The sequence below is a fragment of the Berghia stephanieae genome, chromosome 1, assembly GCF_034508935.2.
Source record: "Berghia stephanieae isolate SIO BIC M18660-M18661 chromosome 1, UCSD_Bste_1.3, whole genome shotgun sequence".
In the NCBI taxonomy this organism is placed as follows: Eukaryota; Metazoa; Mollusca; class Gastropoda; order Nudibranchia; family Aeolidiidae; genus Berghia; species Berghia stephanieae.
In genome coordinates, this window is record NC_088360.1 from 81,634,626 (window position 1) to 81,654,625 (window position 20,000).

The 20,000-nt window shown below is 35.5% G+C and overlaps 1 protein-coding gene across 3 annotated transcripts in view; it reads left to right on the plus strand.

Annotated features, from left to right (window-relative positions):
- Positions 1-20,000, plus strand: part of LOC144958851 (uncharacterized) — a 157,064-nt gene that overhangs the window by 56,010 nt on the left and 81,054 nt on the right. For 2 of the 3 annotated variants that reach the window (XM_078891108.1, XM_078891123.1), the window contains exon 3: positions 5,092-5,345. The exons of the other annotated variant lie outside the window; for it this stretch is intronic. The gene's annotated coding sequence lies outside the window, so the exon portion shown is untranslated. The remainder of the gene's footprint in view (positions 1-5,091; positions 5,346-20,000) is intronic. 3 annotated transcript variants of the gene reach the window in all.

Genomic DNA, 20,000 nt, shown 5'->3' on the forward strand with positions numbered 1-20,000 from the left:
TAACTCATCAAACAAGATGTCTGATGTCAACAGGAATCACCCATGTTGTCCAAGTGAGCAAATTGGGGGTTAATAATCTTGCTCAAGGAAAAAAACGAAAGTGCCTGAAGCGAGGCTCGAACCCGGGTCATCCGGATCACAGTGCAATGCCTTAACCACTCGGCCACTTCGCCCCCATTATTATTATTATTATTATTATTATTATTATTATTATTATTATTATTATTATTATTATTATTATTATTATTATCATATGATTATTATTATTATATCATTATTATTATTATTGTGATTACTATTATTATTATTATTACTATTATTATTATTATTATTATTATTATTATTATTATTATTATTATTATTATTATTATTATTATTATTGTTATTATTATTATTAAGTTTACCATTATCAATATTACTATTATTATCATAACCATCGAGATATTGGAAGTTTGTATCAACTTATATTACTGACATGATGCACAACAAAGAGAGAAAATGTGTAGATAAATAATTGTCCGAGAAAAATTTTAAACATTTAATCCAACCCTTGATAAGATATGTTTAACGTCACTTTTTTTACTTCATTTTTCTTTGATGCTGTTCTATAATCGAACATCTTTTTTATTTTGGTCATTTTCTCTACAGACAACACAATTTAGTTAACATGTCTTGTTTACGAGACCTCTGTTTATTGGTCATTAGTTAAATTCATTTTTCACCTTGTAGGTCAGTCACTTCAGACAATGTATCACAATCTCAGAGGATGTCAACAACAAAAATTCAAACTGACAATTATTTTGTCATTCATCTTGTTTCTTCTTTCAATTACTTTGTTTAAAAGGATTGTTTGTATTGAGGTCAATGAAATAAAGACATAACTGAATTGGTTTGTCTTGAGTTCGATGGCCTGAATTGAACCTACTGCATTTAATTCAATGAGCAAAGCCCAAAGACAATAAAAAACAATTAATACTTCGACAATAAAATAGGACCATGGCAATTCAAGTCAAATCCCCCGTGACAATTGTATAAAATATCCCTAGAAAACGTATCAGTTCTGTGGACTACTTACGGTTAAGTTGTTGATAAGTTCAGTCTGAACTTTTCTTTTGTCTTATCTTTTTTTTTTTTTTAAAGAGGGGAACTGGAAAATCAACGACGGAATTTTAGGTCAATTTTTCTATAGATCATTAAGGATTTTAACCGGTTTCATTTGTCAAGCGATTTGCTGCCATAGAAATAAGAGCGTGAGGTCTTAAAGATGAATAGAATTGAATTGATTAAGTCTTTAGATGGTATTGTGGTATGATACTTGCTTTTGCCCTTTATGTCTCTGGTTCGAGTCCCGTTGTGAGCGGCGCAACGTTGAGCCTTGGAAAAGGGCTCTTTACTCATATTAATCTCTCGCTTTACTCAAGTTTAAAATGCAGGTGGCAGCAGACTCTGTCAAAAGCGATTATGAAAACGCATTATGTTCCATTTTTCATGTCAATAATGTGTGTTCGATTGAGATTCCATGTAAAGCTCTTTAAGCTCATGTTAGTGGGCATTGCTCTCACTAAAAGATCTAGTAGTTTGGGCTTTTTGGATGGGAGTTTTAGGAGTGCGACATGGCATTATATCATATTGGGGACAAGACTGGCAAATCAAAAAATCTTATCATATAATTTTAAGAATGATTTGTTTAGTTTAGAAGGAACGTATTCGTATTAACAACGATGGGCATATTTGTTTAAAAGTTATGCAAACGTTTTGGAAGACTGATCTTTTTTTTAGATAGTATTTTTCTTGTTATTTTCTTTCTTGATTTGTCTGGCACTGTTTCATACACACTTTTTAAATCCTTATCTTGCACCAGTGCCTGATCCCTAATTTCTCAATTTGATATTTTCAAAAATAAAAATGGAGCTACTCTAATGTCTTCGTCCTCGTGTTCAATATTTGTGTTGTTTGATGCAAGCGAGGATTCACAGAGTGAAACGCGTACTCTTGTGAAAAATATAAACAGTAAATTCGTCCCAACTATCGGGTTTCCTCGGTGGTGTAATGGTAGCACGTCTGACCGGTAATCAAGAGTTCAGAGGTTGAAATCTCTAGTTGAGGAAGACTGATTACTGGGATGGGTTTTGTAATCCTGGGAAGGGGGAAGTGTCTTACTTTGTCCGGCACTGTTGCATACACACTTTTTCATATCGTTATCAGAAACCAGTTGACTGCGCAAGTGTTGATGGAACAGTTTTTAAAAAACTACCTTTGTCGACAAACCTCCAGAAAAAAATCCAGCGCATGTGTTGAATGGCGTCTGATAAAGAAACATATTACGGTACGCTTAAAACTGCGCAAGTGAATTGCAGCCTTCTACAGAACTACCTGTGTTGACGTCATAAAATTTTCATAAGGATCAAGCTAATTATTTCTCAACAACTGAAGCCATACCATATTTATTTCGAACCTCCCTTGTTTTAACTGATCGCTTATATAGGTCTTGTGTTCGATCCCAAGTCAAAGAAATCTGGTTTCTAAAATGACTTTGTATTTTTCTCACAATCATACGTGGTACTTTATCAAGCCAAATATTTATATTTTACTAATTTGTAATAATTAATTAACTAATTAATTTTGTACTTTAACAATGTAATAAATTGACAATTACTCTTTGACTGGTATGCATTTTGACAAATGTTGTTTCTTTTCATTTCCAATCATTAATTGTTTATGGTGGCGAAATTATTGTAATTTTTATATACTCTTGTGTTGAACATCATGAACAATCATTAAATTTAAAGACTTTCTTATACCCTGATAATATAAACATAATATTATTATGAAATAATACCTATGGCCTTTTCACCTGACATCAACATCTGTTACTGAATGTCGAAGTAACAAGGCGATAATCAATATAACTGTCATTATGCACTCAACTTCTACACCTACTTCGTATGACATTCTTACCATTTAATTACGATTTGTTAATCAATCCGTGATGATTATACTCAATTCAATCTTATATTTAATTCTAAAAATCCATAGAACAGAAATGACGTGTTGTTTATATCGACAACCCCACGGAACACAAAACGCAATAAATCGTATACATATTATGACTTTCCTTGTTACTGGATTTCGACCGACGTGTTCTTATTTGAAGGTCTGATAATCCAAATTGTTTTGGCCTCATTGTTGTAGTGGAAATATTCTCATACCGACGTAAAATAATAATAATGTCCATTACAACAATGCTACATCAAGCCCATAATTGTGTCCTGTTATCAGACCTCCTAATATGCTCGTATGTTTCGACCATTGTTGTGCTCTGGTATCTCTCATCTACTGTATGGGTTCGTATATCTTGATATATTTCTTGGCAATTCGAACACATTATTGTAAGGTTAGTTGAGAAAATAATAATCACCTATAAACTATAGCAAAAACTAAAGCAATAACGCGGGAATGAGATCCTTGTCTCATTTCGGACTCTGTTTGAAACGCCTTACCACAGAGCATTGTGAAAAAGAATTTTTGTCTATTTTTAAACGAGTAGATGATATGAGAAACAAGATAGGCGTCTGGTTTATGTTGTGTTGTGTGTGTTTGTATGCGTGCGTGTAAGTGTGTGTGCTTGTGTATGTTTGAGTGAGTGAGTGTGTTTCAGCCAAAGTAATTTGTAATTTAAACGCTAAGAGTCTGGTGTCTCGGAGTTACAGCACTATATAAGTTTCAGCATTATTCTTATTATTATAATTATAATTATTATCATTATTATTATTATCATTATTATTATTATTATTGTTATTATTATTATTATTATTATTATTATTATTATTATTATTATTATTATTATTATTATTATATTATTATTATTATTATTATTATTATTATTATTATTATTATTATTATTATTATTATTATTTTGCAGTCTCATTTTGACCAAACTTTTTAAAAAGGTATTATGTCAAGATGGACCCGATGCTAAAAGCAGTCATTCAGAGCCAAAAAGCCAATGGAGTCGAAGTTTCTATAACATGATACGGACAAAAGCAATTACTTGCTACCCTTTGGATAGTGCGCCTGTCCACACATATACACTTTGAGTTAATATAAAATAATTAATTAAATAAGGAAAGTGAGTTTTTTTTCTTAAAGTTTCAAAAATGTTAGAGATTTTAGTTATTTGTGCTGCTATGTGGTCTAGTGGTATGACACTCGCCTTCGAATCGGAGGGCCTGGGTTCGAGTCCCGTTCTGAGCGGTGAACAGTTGAGTAACATGACCCACCTGGCAGTTAACAGGGTTGTCGCTGTAAAAACAAATATTATCATTTCCTTTGAGACGTCATCTTAAGTGTTGCTCTTGGCTAGGGGCCTTTTGTAAAGCGCTTGGAGCACGTTTATATAAAATCTCAACTTTTTTGTGGGGAGGGGGGGGGGGGGCGGTTTGTTGTTGTTGTTGGATTTTTTGGGGTGGGAGTGGGGTTGTATTGTTTGTTTTTGTTTTTTTGTTGTTTTTTTTTTTTTGTTCGGGGGGGGGGGGGTTGGTTTTTTTTTGTTTTTTTTTTTTAAACCATATTTATCCTGTTCGTCATTTCAACTTAATACCAGACTGACCCAGTAGGTCAAGTTTTATACACGAAGAAAAAATTAAATTCGTTTAATTTTTATACAAGTTCAAATGGATTATTTATGTTGGGTATTTGGAATTATATTGTGAAAATCTTGTATACAGTGTATTCGGTCTTTTTAATTAATTTCAGGGATTATTACAAAATAGCGATTATAATTAAATTTCAAATTTAATTCTTACTGGTTGGATCTGGTTGTCTGATTCCTAAAATGTTGCATTGTCAACGTGTACTGAGTGACATCCGCAGTTTAATCTTGTTAAAAGATGTATTATGGTAGGATTTTGAAATTTAGAAATTGGTGGGGAAAGAACGCATAAAATTTTATCATAAACGATATTAAATTATTTAGAGGTTCAATATTTAATATGATAAATCTCTGAGTTTTGCAATGTCTTTGAATATGACACATATAGAAAATATGAAAAATCAGATAATACACATAAATTTCATCATATTTATTCTCAGGTTCAAGGCTATGTCACAGATGGTTATCTCTGAATTTTGCAATGGCTTTGCATATGCCATACTTTATTATAATTAAAACTGATGACAGAGCAATCAGAAAAGATACCGATGACATTGTTCAACAAATTATTAAGTCTACATTATCAGTCGTATCCAATAATCCACCACACAAAGGAAATGTGTTATTTTGCAATTCTTTGTGATAACAGCTATCTGTATTTGATGTGATGATGGGAATTTTACCCCTATCCACGGTAAGATGAAATTTTAATATAATCCCGAGATTCTTACCTTTTTTCATTTAACTCCCAATGTCTCCCAGTGTTTCTTTTATATTGTTATGGTTGTACTATTTTTTCGTTTTTATTATTGTTGTTGTTGCTGTTGATGCCAAAGTTGTGCTTTGGATTGTTGTTGCTGTTGCTAAATATAAGGTTTTCTGGGGGGGGTGGGGGGTGGGGGGGGGGGTTCTGTGTTTGTTTTTTGCTTTGCTTTGCTTTGTCTGTGTGTGCGTGTGTGTGTGTGTGTGTGTGTGTGTGACTAGGTCTACTTTTAATATTGTTATTCTTTTATTTTAGGGGGAAAAGAGTGTATACGTACTTTGATTCATATATTCATATATTACCCTATTTGGCTACGGTAACCTGTGGTTACACAATATTACCTTCTCAATCAAACCAGTGATTGTTTTAAAGAGTGTTTAAATGTATAAATTTACCGCTACTTTTCTGTTGCTTTATGTAGTTTACTTGATGAGAATTCACAAACCATGTAACTGCCGGTTATATGGTGCATAATTAATGAAGGCAACGAATGAATTATGGTCTGGAAGAGTTATCAGGTTTGGTTGTTCCACCCGGTATCGATCCCAACTAAGCCATCACCGTGCAATTGAAAAATCGCCAAATTAATTGCATTTGATTACTAGATTCTATACAAATTGTTCACCGTCAATTTATATTATTTGTTAATCATTTTAAATACAAATATAGCCTTTTTACTAGAATGTAATTCAATTTCCTCTTCATGTAATTGCAAGACATCATCCGAGCTGACGAGTTGTGATTTACGATCTGATTGTAATATTCAGTTTAGCAAGAAAGGAAGTGAGTAAAAGAGTGCCAGAGGATAACAACAACAAATTTGCGGCCATGGGGATTCGAACACACGACCCGACTTCTACGGCACCACTGCCTAGTCGCGAAAAGACAATCGACGTCGTCTACAATCCACAGACGATGATGCCGTAACAGTCGGGCCGTGGGTTCGAATCCCCCTCGCCGCAAAGTTGTTATTTTTCTTGTCTTCCGTCCCTTTTCTACTCACTTTATTTCTTGGTGTTATTAACATAAGTGCTGCTCCATTCACTTTTTGGGGGGAAGTAATATTCAGTTTACCTACGTGCATGACTATCATAAGATTAGCTTGAGTTCTATGAAACATTGTTGGAAAAAGTTTTTCTCAGACATATCGTGGTTTGTGCTATCAGCGTGAGGTTGGTCATAAGCATTATATCATTCTCATTTTTCTATCGCTTTGCCCCATGCTTAGTACATCGGTCTTTTGAGATGACTACTAAATGGGGAAGGGGGGGGGGGGGGTTCAAATTATGTTGAGATTAGAATTGCCCTCAACTTGTTACAAAGCCTCAAACTCCAGACTTCCAAAGAGTAAGTTTGTAGAGATGACCGTTTTGGCTTAGATGGCTTCTCTATGGGAGAGACTTTCAAACATTGAATGAATAGCTCTATTATAACATGCTACTTCTACAATTATCCGTGTAAAGCGTGTGCTCTGCCAAATGAGCTATCGGGACCCCCACAATGTCAAAACAAGTCTTTAATTCTGTGGCCCCATGCATGGAGCAGATAACCCACATTGTAATACAATTGAGAGAATAGAATATACATTTCACGGAAAACAGGGTTTTGAATAGCAGTTGTATTCAGAAGAATTGTAACAAGTTCTTTTTCACCTCAAATTTTCAAACCTCCAAATATTACTGAAGAAAACATGATTCATGAATGATGTGATCGTTACAGTAACTCATTTTTCATGAAAATGTGTCATCCATACTATCTAGCTCTTTTACGTCCCGAAATCCTAAGAATCTGCCTATACATCTTACTACTAAAATAGTTATGCCACCTTATGATATATAACCTATTCATTATTAGCCCTCCGATGGACTGGTTACACACATACTTCTAACGGTGTGGAACCGGATAAGTATAAAGTGTGACGTCACGAATTTTGTTCCCTATTGTTTTTAGTCAGCCATGTTGGTGATTACTTCTCACTAAATATCAATCAGACTATCAACGTCTAAGGTTCCACACAGGTTTCTGTGTTGGTATGTTATATGCGGCTGGCAGATGTTGTGAGAATTTTACATAATCTCATAGAATCAATATGGCGGTGTCCCAGATCCACTCCATCTTCCATACTTATGACACAAGACATTGCGCAGGTCGCCACTGCAGTAGTAAATTGTGTTATAGTAATAATATTATAGGATGGGCATATTATAATGAAGCATCAAGTGGATTGTATTCCGGTGGGAGAGAGGGAAGAGTGCTGTGTTATTGTGAATTTATCGAATAATCTATCTACTAATCTACCCAACTTATTTATTTTATATAACTGTTATGCAGTGCTGCCAGGTGCCTTTGCAAAAATCCCACCAATTTTATGCCACAAATCCGCCAAAATCCGTGACAGTTGCCCACAATCCGCAAAAAAATCCACCATTTGATTTTAAACACTTATAATCGACAAAAATAGTCTATTGTCTCAGAATAAAATTATATTACTAAGCGTTACTCACGATTTACAACTGTTTCATTTTCAAAGGCATGAAGATTCGGAGTTTCGATTTTGTTTGAGCGGAGTTAGACTGTGGGATATTGTTTTCACTTTCGGTAAATCTGAATAGGATTCTATAATCTGATGTCACGTCTGCCCAGCAACGAGCAGTTTCGTTCTACACAAAGAAAATCGGTACTTTTTATTCTTCATGTTTCATATGTCATGTGATCAGAATGTATAAAAGTCAAAACATGATCAGATTTAAAATGTTTTTCTCCTCTGGATACACTTTTATTCTCGTCGGAGAAGTATTTCATTTTTACCATAGTTTAGAACCAGTTACTAAGTTACCATGTGTCATTACGAGGGAAGTGACGTCACGACTGTTGAAGCCTATAAGGATGTGTAATATAGTTCTAGCCAACAGTACACTCACAATTGGTGATCCTAAAAGTCACTTTAGGGGTGGAGAGGGGGGTGTGAGACAAATAATTAGACTTGATTGCTATACTTTTTTCTAAAGGGTATACAAATCAAAATTCCGAGAGAAAAAAAACCCGCCATCCGCCAAGCCATTATATCCCCGCCGCTGCGATATAAAAATCTGCCAACCTGGAATACTGCACTGTTATGGCTTAATTCCTATCCGGCTGAAAGTGCAGGGACCCTAATTTTTCGTCTATCTGGATTTTATAATATTACAGTTTCAATTGATTGTTTTTTTTTCTGCTAAAAAAGGATTTTGAGCTCGAAACATTTCATGTAATGTTTTACTTTTTCATTGTGGAATTTGTTATATATATTTTTGTTAAATGCCACAGTCTCTTGCATCTTAATGTTTACTATTTTACTTACCACTATTTATCAGAGAACTAATAGCTGGTGTATGACAAAAGGCTTTTTATGGGGAAGTAGGACATGTTGGTTTGTTTTTGCTTTCTCGTTTGTTTTAATTTAGTTTTGTTTTGTTTTATTCGTTATTTTCTATCGTTGTTTTTGTTTTTCGTGTTTTGCTATGGGTGGTTTTTCTTTTAGCTTTGTCTGTTTTTGTTAGGGGGGGGGGGGGGGGGGGCGGGGGGGGGGGGTTTTTTTCGGTTTGAGGTTTTGGTTCTTTTTTCTTTTTCTTTTTTTTTGTTTGCTTCTGGTTGTTCATAAGTTTGGGGTTTTTTTGTTAATTTTGTGGTATGCAATATTCTTATTGTTAAGTTTTATTGTGTTGTGTTACTTTTTTAAAGGAACACGATTCGATGCTCCTTTTTATGTGTATTTACTGAGAAATATCTGGAAAACAAATTTCAAACTTTTATATTTGTCTCCTTGTGAAACAATTCAAATAAAAGTTACAACCGATTTGGGACAGTGCCAGTATCAATACGAGCCCAGACAGAAAAGAGATTATAATAATAATTATGCATAATTATGGTCTTCATATAACATTTGAAAAAGAGTGATGTTATTCATTTGTAGTTTGCAAGGTATTTTCGAGCGCAACATTAGCAAACTTGTTCGAATACCACGCTTATGGATATCGAATATTTTTTTGTTGTCGAATAAATTTCGCAAGTAAACTCTTCAAATTGTATCATGTCATTAAATCTATACCAAGAACTGGATGTAGTACAGGCGGGATAATGGCTTGGAAACTGTAATCATTGTATTTTGAAAAATGATTCGATAAGGTTTTTTTCACCTCTCCCAACACATATGATAGAAATATCTTCAGATTCAAACAAACATTTTTTTAATGATTTCGACAACTGAAACAGTGCTCGGCAATGAATAAAGGGAAGATTTTGCTCATCGCCACTGGCATCACTGTTAGATTATTCGTTAGATTTTCAAACACAGAGATGCGAATTCAAACGACCATTAGAACACCATGTGCAACAGCTCGTTTCAAATATAAAAGAAACCATTATAAACATCTACTTCTGTGTATTTACTCTTGTCTCAAATATAATCGTCTAGAGCGGGCAAAGCAAAAGGATCTTGTTTAAAGGAAAATAGACCTTAAGTGCAATTAAGAAGAGATTTACCATGATGATGATTCTGTTTTATCTCAGTTTGAGTTCAACAATATTTTTTTGAAAACGAAAACGTGTAAATAACCATTGTGATACAGACATCATGGTAAGTTCTGACAAGGTTTGGTGCAATGCCAGACAAAAAAGAAAAAGTTCAATTCATTTTTTCTGCTACTTCATCAAGTATACTCCTTCAAGTTCTCTCAGAAAATGCCGGATCATTATATTTTACATTATAAATCATTTTCATAAACTATATAATGAGTTCTCGTCTTCAGAAACCGTTATTGAGAGAAGTAGTTTGGTCTTACTTCATGTCTTGTTGAAGGCAATGACATAACATTATGGCAGAACATGAAACCCTCGTTAGAATTTATTTATTGATTTATTTATTTATTTATTTATTATTTATTTATTTATTTATTTATTTATTTATTTATTTGTCTCAATACAAAGGAAAGCGGTCCACTTAAGTCGACAATTTCACGATTCTATCCTATTGCTAAGAGTCATGATTATCTCCAGCCGCCGTACTAAAATAGATACGGTATTAAATCTTTGTGTTGGTTTCGCCTACGTAAAAGTAGGCTTTGAGTTCCCCTATGTCTTAAAGGTTACCATTAAAGCTTACTTAGAAAGCCATGAATATTGATGGCGGATTTCATTTGTGTGAGATTGTTTTGCTTACCAAGAGTGAATGTGCTGGGCTACTATTTCTAAATAGATATCTTATGACCGACGTAGACTTATCTGTAGGTCTGATAACCCAATTCCTATTAGGCTCACTGTTGTAATGGATAACTTTAAAACATGATATTGTTCATTACAACAATGATAAACTAGGCCCATAATTGCACCCGGATGTCAGACCTGCATATTATGTACAGTTGCTTATGGCGATCATTTGATTGTTCCTCGTCCTACAGAGTTAGGAAATAGTATTATCTCAATCATATAATAATATAAAATAGAGTTATATATTACTACGTATGAAAAACGACTGAGAGAAAATAGCAAAAAATTAAATATCTTAGATATGAGCGGGGCATTCTGAATTCTATATCGAATCCCACGCCGACATTCTATATCATATGACATGGAGGATATTTAAGGCGGGTGGTCTAGCCAATCATTTTCAAAACGAATATGATTACTTCTCTGCCGCGCGAAAAACAAAAACAATTGTATTAAAACTTTTGGCCAGAAAACGTGGGCGCGTCCTTCAAATATCGATTGATTAAAATGACCTTCAGTATTTCGAAAATGGATAAATATCTTTAATGACAAAAAAATAATTTAACAACAATGAAATGGCCATAAAAAATTCCACGAGGGACTTTTCGCTCGAGTCAACACCAGATTCTTGTCAGACTGAGTCAGATCAACCAATTTAAGACAAATTATGAAACCTTTTCACTGTTAGTTATTATTATGAAGGAAAACATTCTTTTAATAAACAAAACCATTCATAATTGAAGAAAGCTATTTTCTGAGATATTGAATTGACTGGCCTAGCGAGAAATGATATTCATTCAGTGAAAATAACACTCCGTAACGTCATACCAGCCCAATTACCCACACAAAAATAGATTTCTTTTTTTTAAAACTCAAACATGACAGCAGAGGTCATGCTATGCATAATTGTGTTTCGCAAAACGAGCTGTACAACGCAGTGGCATATTTTCCTATAACTACGAGGCTGAGTCAAAAAGTAATGGGACAAATCTCTTACTGGGTTTTTTTTTCATATGACGTTATATTTAGCTCATTATCTGGAAGCCAAAAGTGGACATTTATAATTCCGTCAAATTTTGACAAAATTATGGCAGTTAAAATGGCCTTTTCTTGAAGGAGAAACCCCGAGTAATATTTTCAAAAGTATTAAGGTAAAACTCAGGCATTATGTAGAAGCAGTGTTTAAAGGTGGGATAAACATGTATATCATCAATTAGAAGAAAATGAGAAGTAACCAAACATACAATCTGATATCCCTTGAAAAACACTCTAAGCAGTGTCAATTCAGTGAATCCAAAAAAATATAAGACAGAATCATTGATCAAATCTGACATAAGAATATATCTCTTGATGAGATTGTAGGAGACCTTGAAATCAGTCATATCAACTCATTAAATCCTTGGGATTCTCACAGGTCTGTGCTCGTTGAGCACCTAAGCAGTTGACTCCAGGTCACAAGCGTGAAAGGATGAATTGCTGTGCCGAGCTTCTGGACAAAGTGGGAGAGATGGCAGCTTTCTCAGCAGAATAATCACTAGAGATGAAACCTGGGACTATCATTATGATCTTGAGTCGAAGAGATAATCAATGGAATGGCGACATCCTTCTTCCCCAAAGACCAAAAAATTCAAAACCGAGAAATCAGCTGGGAAACTTATGGCAACAGTGTTTTGAGACATTATTGATTTCCTATCACAGCAAGCCACCATCACTCTGAACGGTACATATATAGACTCTGAAGCAGCTGAAAGCAAGAATTTGGCAATCAGACCAGATTTGGAAATGGAACGAGTACTGTTTCTTCATGACAATTCCCGTCCATACACACGTGCCAGGACAAGCGGTGTAATCGCGTCATTTTGATGAACAACGCAGTCTCACCCCTCCCCTCCCCCTTACCCACCAGACTTCGCACCCTCCAACTTCATCCTATTGGTACACTGAAGGAGGCATCTAGGTGACATCGCTTTGAAGATGATTAAGTCAAAACAGTAGTGAAAATTGGCTCAAAGCTCAGTCAACTCAATTTTACGAGGACAGAACACATGCCCTTACAAAAATGTGGAATGTAGCTATCGAGGGAGGTGGAGACTATGCTGAGAAGTAGCATTCTACTAAGCTAATGCAAAGATTTAATTTGAAGTATAATGCATGGTATTGATTCAATTTGTTTTAAAGTAATAATCAGAGTCCCATTACTTTTTGATTCACCTTCGTACAGTAAAAATTTCTTTAAATTGTGATGGAAAAAATCGAACGAACAAAAACGTTGGCTGTAACCTAACAAATGTGACGATTTTCCTATGGTTGGTAAGAAGAGGGTAAATGTAAAATATCCTGGATTTCTGGTACCACTCCACACAAACTATTCTTGATGATGATAGCATGTTCCTCGTACTTTTTTTCTGAATTATCATTCACCTCTAAGAATTGCGTGTATGTGTATGTGTGTGTGTGTGTGTGTGTGTGTGTACGCCTGCGTGTGTGTATGCATGTATGTATGTCTGTGTGTGTGTGTGTGTGTGTGTGAATTATTGTATTCAAGTTAACCCATGGGATTGCTTTGGATGTTATACCATAGATATAGTCGTATCATAAAAACAGAGCATCAGAACAAAAGCGTATCATTATTAATATTGTATATTGTTTTTGGCAAGCTTGAATCATTCCGAGTGAGTGAGTGGGAAAACGTTATGGCTGCGCGATGTGATGAAAAGAGCACGATTATTTTGACGAGAGTCATGTGCCCGTTGGGAGTGATAGAATGTGCAACTACAATAGAGAGATTTGATTGATGCGGCTGGGCGGCTTAGGGTATTGTTATTGTGACGACTGATTTGGAAAATAATATAACATCACATCCCATCGATACCATTGTCTAGACCGTTTGTCGACGTCATCGATGGTCTGGTTCAAAGTTCTTACGGGCACTTACAAAACACTTTATTCATTTTGGCCGGCAAAGATTTACTTCATACATTGATAATAGTTTGAGATCATTCACAACTTGGCATAAAGATTGAAACTCAAAACTTTAAAGAGGGCTCGGGTATAGGACTTAATGGTGAGGTGAGGGGTATCCCCATCTTGCGATAAATGAATTGAAAGTTACTCGCCAAAATGAAACATTTGTGTCTTGTTGTTGGTTTGCTGCAGAAAAGGATTCAATAGTCTGATGTCACGTCCGCCCAGTAACGAGCAGCTTGGTTCTAAACAAAGAAAATCGGTACTTTTTATTCTTCATGCCGGCTAGAACTTTTTCACATGTCATGTGATCAGAATGTATAAAAGTCAAAATATGATCATATTATTTTGTTTTTCTCCTCTGGATACACTTTTGTGCTTGTCGGAGAAGTATTTCATAAGGGCGTCCGCCATTCTTCCGATAGTTAAGAGCCAGTTACTAAGTTCTTATACGTCAATACGAAGGAAGTGATGTCACGACTATTGAAGCCTATTGTGATTGGGGATTGTGAAAGTGTAAGCTGATTGCTATCATGTTAGTTAATTTGATTATGGATGAGATATTCGGTGCAGGTCCGAGTCATGGTAAGATTAAAGGTAGAAATTTTGTAAAATTCCCTATGTTCATCCGCAGGGGGGTAATTTTTTTGGTCTATTTTGAGAAAAGTGTGAGATTAACCTGACATCGCCGCAGTGCAGCGCCGCACAGTAATCAATAGATGCTAAGTATTTTGCTCAATGAAATAAAAAGATGCCAGAGTCGATTTTGAATCAGTCTCCATATTATTGGAAGTATCATGTCCTATCTACTCGATCATCTTTGTCTCCTTGTGCAGCGTCGCAAAGTGAACAATAGGAGCTAAGTTTGTTTGTTTGTTTGTTGTTTTTTTTTTGGGGGGGGGGAGAGGGAGGGGGAGGAGGGTGATTGGCTCTAGATCCAAAGGGAGGCTCCTTGTTGGAGGTGCAATACATTTCCCGCCTGGCTATCTCGCCTCCTATGACATCTTATAATTAGTTTACACCGGTTCATCCATGCTATGCATTCTTTTTCTTGAGTGTTTATTGTTCATAGATCCAGCGATGATGCTTCACAAAGTTCATAAAGTGTGTTCATAATTCGAAACTGATTCATTTTGATTTCGCCCCAGTAACATCATTAGCCAACTCAGATTATAAAAAATAATAGAAAATTGAGTGTGAAAGGGTGTGTGTGGGGGGGGGGGGGGGGGGGGGGGGGGGGGAATGACAAGGATTATGTTCTATATCAAATATTTAGGGGAAATTGGTAAGCCTGTGGCAGAAATGTATTGGGGTTTGTTTTTTTTTTTGGTCATATCCTACCACCTCCCCCCCCCCCCCCCACACCATCACTCCCCAACCCGTTTACGTGTTTCTTCTAAGTACGTTCGATAACGATACTATTTTCTCTGCCTATACCCATCACTCTTTCTTTTCCTTTTCTTTCCCCCGGCAGAATTCTATAAATAGAAAGAGAAAGGAAGTCCAATAATTGTTTATGTCTGGTTAATAGCTCAATATTGAATGCAAAGGGGAGAGGTGGGTCGTATGAGGATTGTCTTAATTATTACCTTTTTTATGGGAAGACTCCCACAGTGATACACACAGTTCAAACAGTGCAGTGTGTAGAAGTTGAAATGGATAATATGTCTTTATTTTACAGCGCTAATTATGTTTAAAATCTCAAACTCTTGAAAACTGGTAGAAAATTAGAGTTTAGAGCACGAGACGAAAACTGGGAAGTTTATGCTAAATGACGCCTAATTAGAAGAGGAAATTAGTAAACCGACTGTAAACGTCAAAACATTATCTTCCTTTTGATCATCTGTTTCCTGACATGACAGACTCTCTCGTTCTCTTGTGTGGTTATGTGATCTTGTAGTATGACACTTGGTTTAGGATTGGGAGGTCCTGGGTTCGAGCCTCGCTCGGCGCATAGTTCAGTCCTTGGAAAAGGATCTTTATACACATTCTCTCACCGAACTCAGGTGTAAAATGAGTACCTGGCCGTTAACAGCGTTGTCTCCGTCCGAAAAAAAATACAATATCGCCCAACACGAGTCATGTCTCGTTCTACTTGTTACGTGTTTTGTTGGTCAGGGACCCTTTGTAAAGCGCTTTGAGCACGTTTAGTGGATATTGCACTATACAAAAGGTCAAGTTTTTTTTCTTCTCTCACTCAGTTTTCTTAGAAGAATAGAACCAAAATGAGGGGATAAAAATATGAAAAGGTGGGAGTGAAGATGGGGAGAGGTTAAAGATAGGAAATGGTATTATAGCCCATTTAAAGTATAATGAGAAATGGTTATGGGTTGGTCCAATTGCCAATCATCGATCAGATACTTGACGGAGTAACAATAATAATAGTCAGTTTTATGGACACATGGACCATCCTGCATCTGTATTATAAAAAGTTGTTACAAAGTGTTACTTGATAAGCGCATTTTTGACATTTTAGACATTTTTTTTCTAATTTAAAACCGTTCATTTATAAAATCAAAAGTGTTGACTTGAAACACTGACATTGTTTAGATAAACAAAACTTGGCTTAGGCTTTTTTTAAGTGATAAAGTGATCGTGTTGTAGAGAAATTATGTGAGTGCTCATTTGTAGTTATCCAGTTAACTTCCGTAATCCGGAAATAAACTCGTATTTAAAAATTTGGCCAGAAAACTCGTCCCTCAAAAAATCGATTGATTTAAATTACCTTCATCTTGGCAAAAACTCTTAAACCTGGAACTTCGCAAAGTTAAAAGAGGTCATTTTAGGCAGAAGGCATGAGAATTGTTGGATGAGAGAGGGGAGTAATTTAAATAGTGACAAGGAAATAGAAGTGACTAGGTATATTTATAGTATAACAACTAAATATGGAAAGTCATGAAACAAAACAAAACAAATAAGAAGCTGTCTTTCGTTTGATTTTCTTCCTGCTATACTGTTTTGCCTTTGGCGTAGCCAACTGATATTCTAAATAAATGTGCAATCTTGAGTTTCCCGCTATCCTATCAACACCCTCTATTATCATTTCCTAGGAGTCTCTTTTATATTGACGCTTTCAAAATGAGTGGAGATATTAGAGGTTTGAAATTAAGGTTAGATAATGTCTGGATATATATATATATATATATATATATATATATATATATATATATATATATATATATATATATATATATATATACATATATATACATATATACAAATATTTGTGGGGGGGATGGGGAAAAGTTCTGTATTTTTGGGTAAATGGAGAATGTTTAATGGTTTTGACTATAATATGTTGTGATCCCATCGAGCCAACATGCTCATGCGCCTGGAGTTCATATCAGTTTCTGTCACTTGAAGTGCACAGTAGCAATTTATTAAAACCCTTTATGTAGGATGATAGTAGAAGATAATGTGCTTTCTGTCAAGTCTATATCATATCAGCCTCCCAATTAATTCTTCTTTTTGACGGAATGGTTGGGGGAAAAATCCAGTCACCTAGTTTGTTCGTCAGGTGCTCTATTGATTGAGCCACCCACCATCTGCTACGACGATGTATTTTGAATGAAAACAAAACCAAAAAATAGAAAACAGAATGATGCTTCATTTCGACACCCACAAGCCAGTAATCTACAAATACAATTTCGGGATAGGCAAACCTGATTGTTTCCAACTTTTGATTGTTTTCGTTGCTAATCAAAACAAACTTCACGCTCCCGTAACTCTGCCTCTCCTATAAAAATTGCCTGCTATTTTCGATGTTTTAAATGATGGTAGAAAACAAACGGGAGCTCTCTAACTCACCTGCAAAACATATTGCAAAGCCAATTGTAACAAGCAGTGTAATCGTTGTAATCAATATTCTTTTTGGAAAAAGAAGGTGGGGGGGGGAGAGAGAGAGAGAGAGAGAGAGAGAGAGAGAGAGAGAGAGAGAGAGAGAGAGAATGAAACTGAGATAAGATAACAAATTTTGGGAAATAATAATAATAAATAAAAGCATTTTTTACTCATCCCAAAACTGTATTTATTCATTTTAAGCAATATATCAAACCTTTTAGATAGAAAATGGATCGTGTCCGGTGTTGTCAGCACAGTTTTAGCTTTCAGTAGTAACAGTCATTTAATATTACAAACGTAAAAATAGCTCATTCATTGATTTTTTTTTAATTGTAAAATGTTTAAATGTATAGATAAGCGTAGGCTAATTCTTTTTTGAAAGTTAACGTAATTAAAGTGCCTCAACAGCACATATTTTTTACTTCCTGTGGAGAGGGCGGGAGAAGCTTGACGGTAGGTCCTGTGAGCCAACCTTCTATTTTCGGAACGGTATTAAGAAACACTGTTCGGATGGAAAGGGACAGCTCCATATTTCTCTATTCCGTGGTAAAGAATACATTCTGTAAGGAAGAAAAGCCAATGCCCCCCCCCCCCCCCAACCTTGGGCTTTTATATAGAGCAATATCCATTAACAGTGCTCGAAGCGCTCTCCCTAGCCAACAGCAACACTTAAATGTAGGAAGAGACATGATGCCCGTTAGGCGACAGTACGTTTTTTTTCCAGAAAGAGACAATCCTGTTTACGGCCAGATACTCATTTACACCTGAGTGCGGTGATAGAATGTTAGTAAAAGGCCTTTTCCAAGAACTCGTCTTTGCGCAACTCGGGACTCAAACCCAGGACCTTCCGATCAGAAGGCGAATCTCATACCCCTAGACCACCTAAAAATAATACTAGATCGAGACGACTGGTCACATAAATCCTCAAGCCTCACCACTCCTGGTGGCTTCGATTTTGTTTGCTGGGGTCATTGTCCTCTCAACATTGATTGTGTTTTTTGAGATCATAAGATCAAAGAAAAAATTCTGATATCTTAGACATCTTCCTTTTATACAATTAGTATTTTGACTATGTGGTTGAGATTATTATCCTAAGGGCTGATCAATATTTCTGAATAAAATGGAAATGGAAAAAGACAGACGTGATTACTACGACTTTTATCATAAAATACAACAATATCTAATAGCTGTCCATTAGGCTCTTTTTTTATTATTCATCATCAGCATCTTTTCTCAGCAATTTTGTTATAAAACCTCATAAAATCCGGGCATAACTCAGCGAACTCAAAATACATTTCAAAGCGAATTGCATTTTCAAAGGGGAGAGTTGTCTGAGTGACTAAGGAATTTCACTTTCATCTGGTAGGTCCCAGGTTAGAGCCCTGCTTATGGTATTTTCGGGACGGGTTTTTTTTTTTTTTTTTTGGGGGGGAGGTTCTTGGACAGGATCAATTATCCCCCATTTTTCTCGCTTGGACAACATAGGTGATTCCCGTTGACATCAGATTTTTGTTTGATAGATTAATTTTAATAGTATCATTCCCTCATGGAATTGCCAGGCGATTGGTGACGATGATGCCGTACGGAAGGGCGGAAGTTAACGAGATAAATTAAATTCTTTGGTTCTGGGTAGTTTTAATAATGATGAGAGAAAGTGTTCAAGAGTTGTTGTTTTTGGGGGGTTTTTTTGTTGTCAAGAAGGGAGTCATTTAAATCGATAGATAGACTATTTGAAGGACGAGTTTTCTGGCCATTTCTTAAATACGTGTCTTTCCATAGTTAATCAGTCCTAATGCTCTTGGAATGTTTGAGACAAGAATCACATTTTCTTATTCACTCCACTCAAAATAACAAGTTATGCTAGAGATGATAACCCTTGCGTTTAAATTGGGAATTTTTAAAAATTGTAATATCGCCTAACAATATCGTCTCGTCCCACATGTTAAGTGTTGCTATTGGCTTGGGACACATTGTAAAGCGCTTTCAGCACGTTTGGTGGATATTGCGTTATATAAACGCTCTAGTTAAGTTAATGACATAATAGTATTGCAAGTGCCTTTATACACCTAAAAACAAACAAAAATAAGAGGATAATCCATTCTCATCCCTTCCATAGACATCATACACAAGATTTAACAATCAATATATAATTGTTTGTTTTTACTATGTAGAACCGGCGTTTCCCGCGTTGAATCAATGAAAAAAAAAGAAGTTTAACTCTTTTTTATAAAAATCAAAGGTTTCATGGAGATACCATAGTAACACTTTCCTGTTTGAAATGTGTGTATGAAAACGCATAGAAAAATACAAGGAATAAAAACACATACCCCCCCCCCCCCCCCCATCCCGAAAAAATATAATTACATTTTCCCTCGACTAGAGATCGAACCTCAGATGTTACGATTACCGGTCAGGCAAAGATTTATACTAGAGATGCATACTCTTATGAAGAGTATAAACATTAAATCGCGACAACTATCGGAAAACCTCTATGGTAATTGTAGCACGTCTGACCGATAACCAGAAAGTCTTATGTTC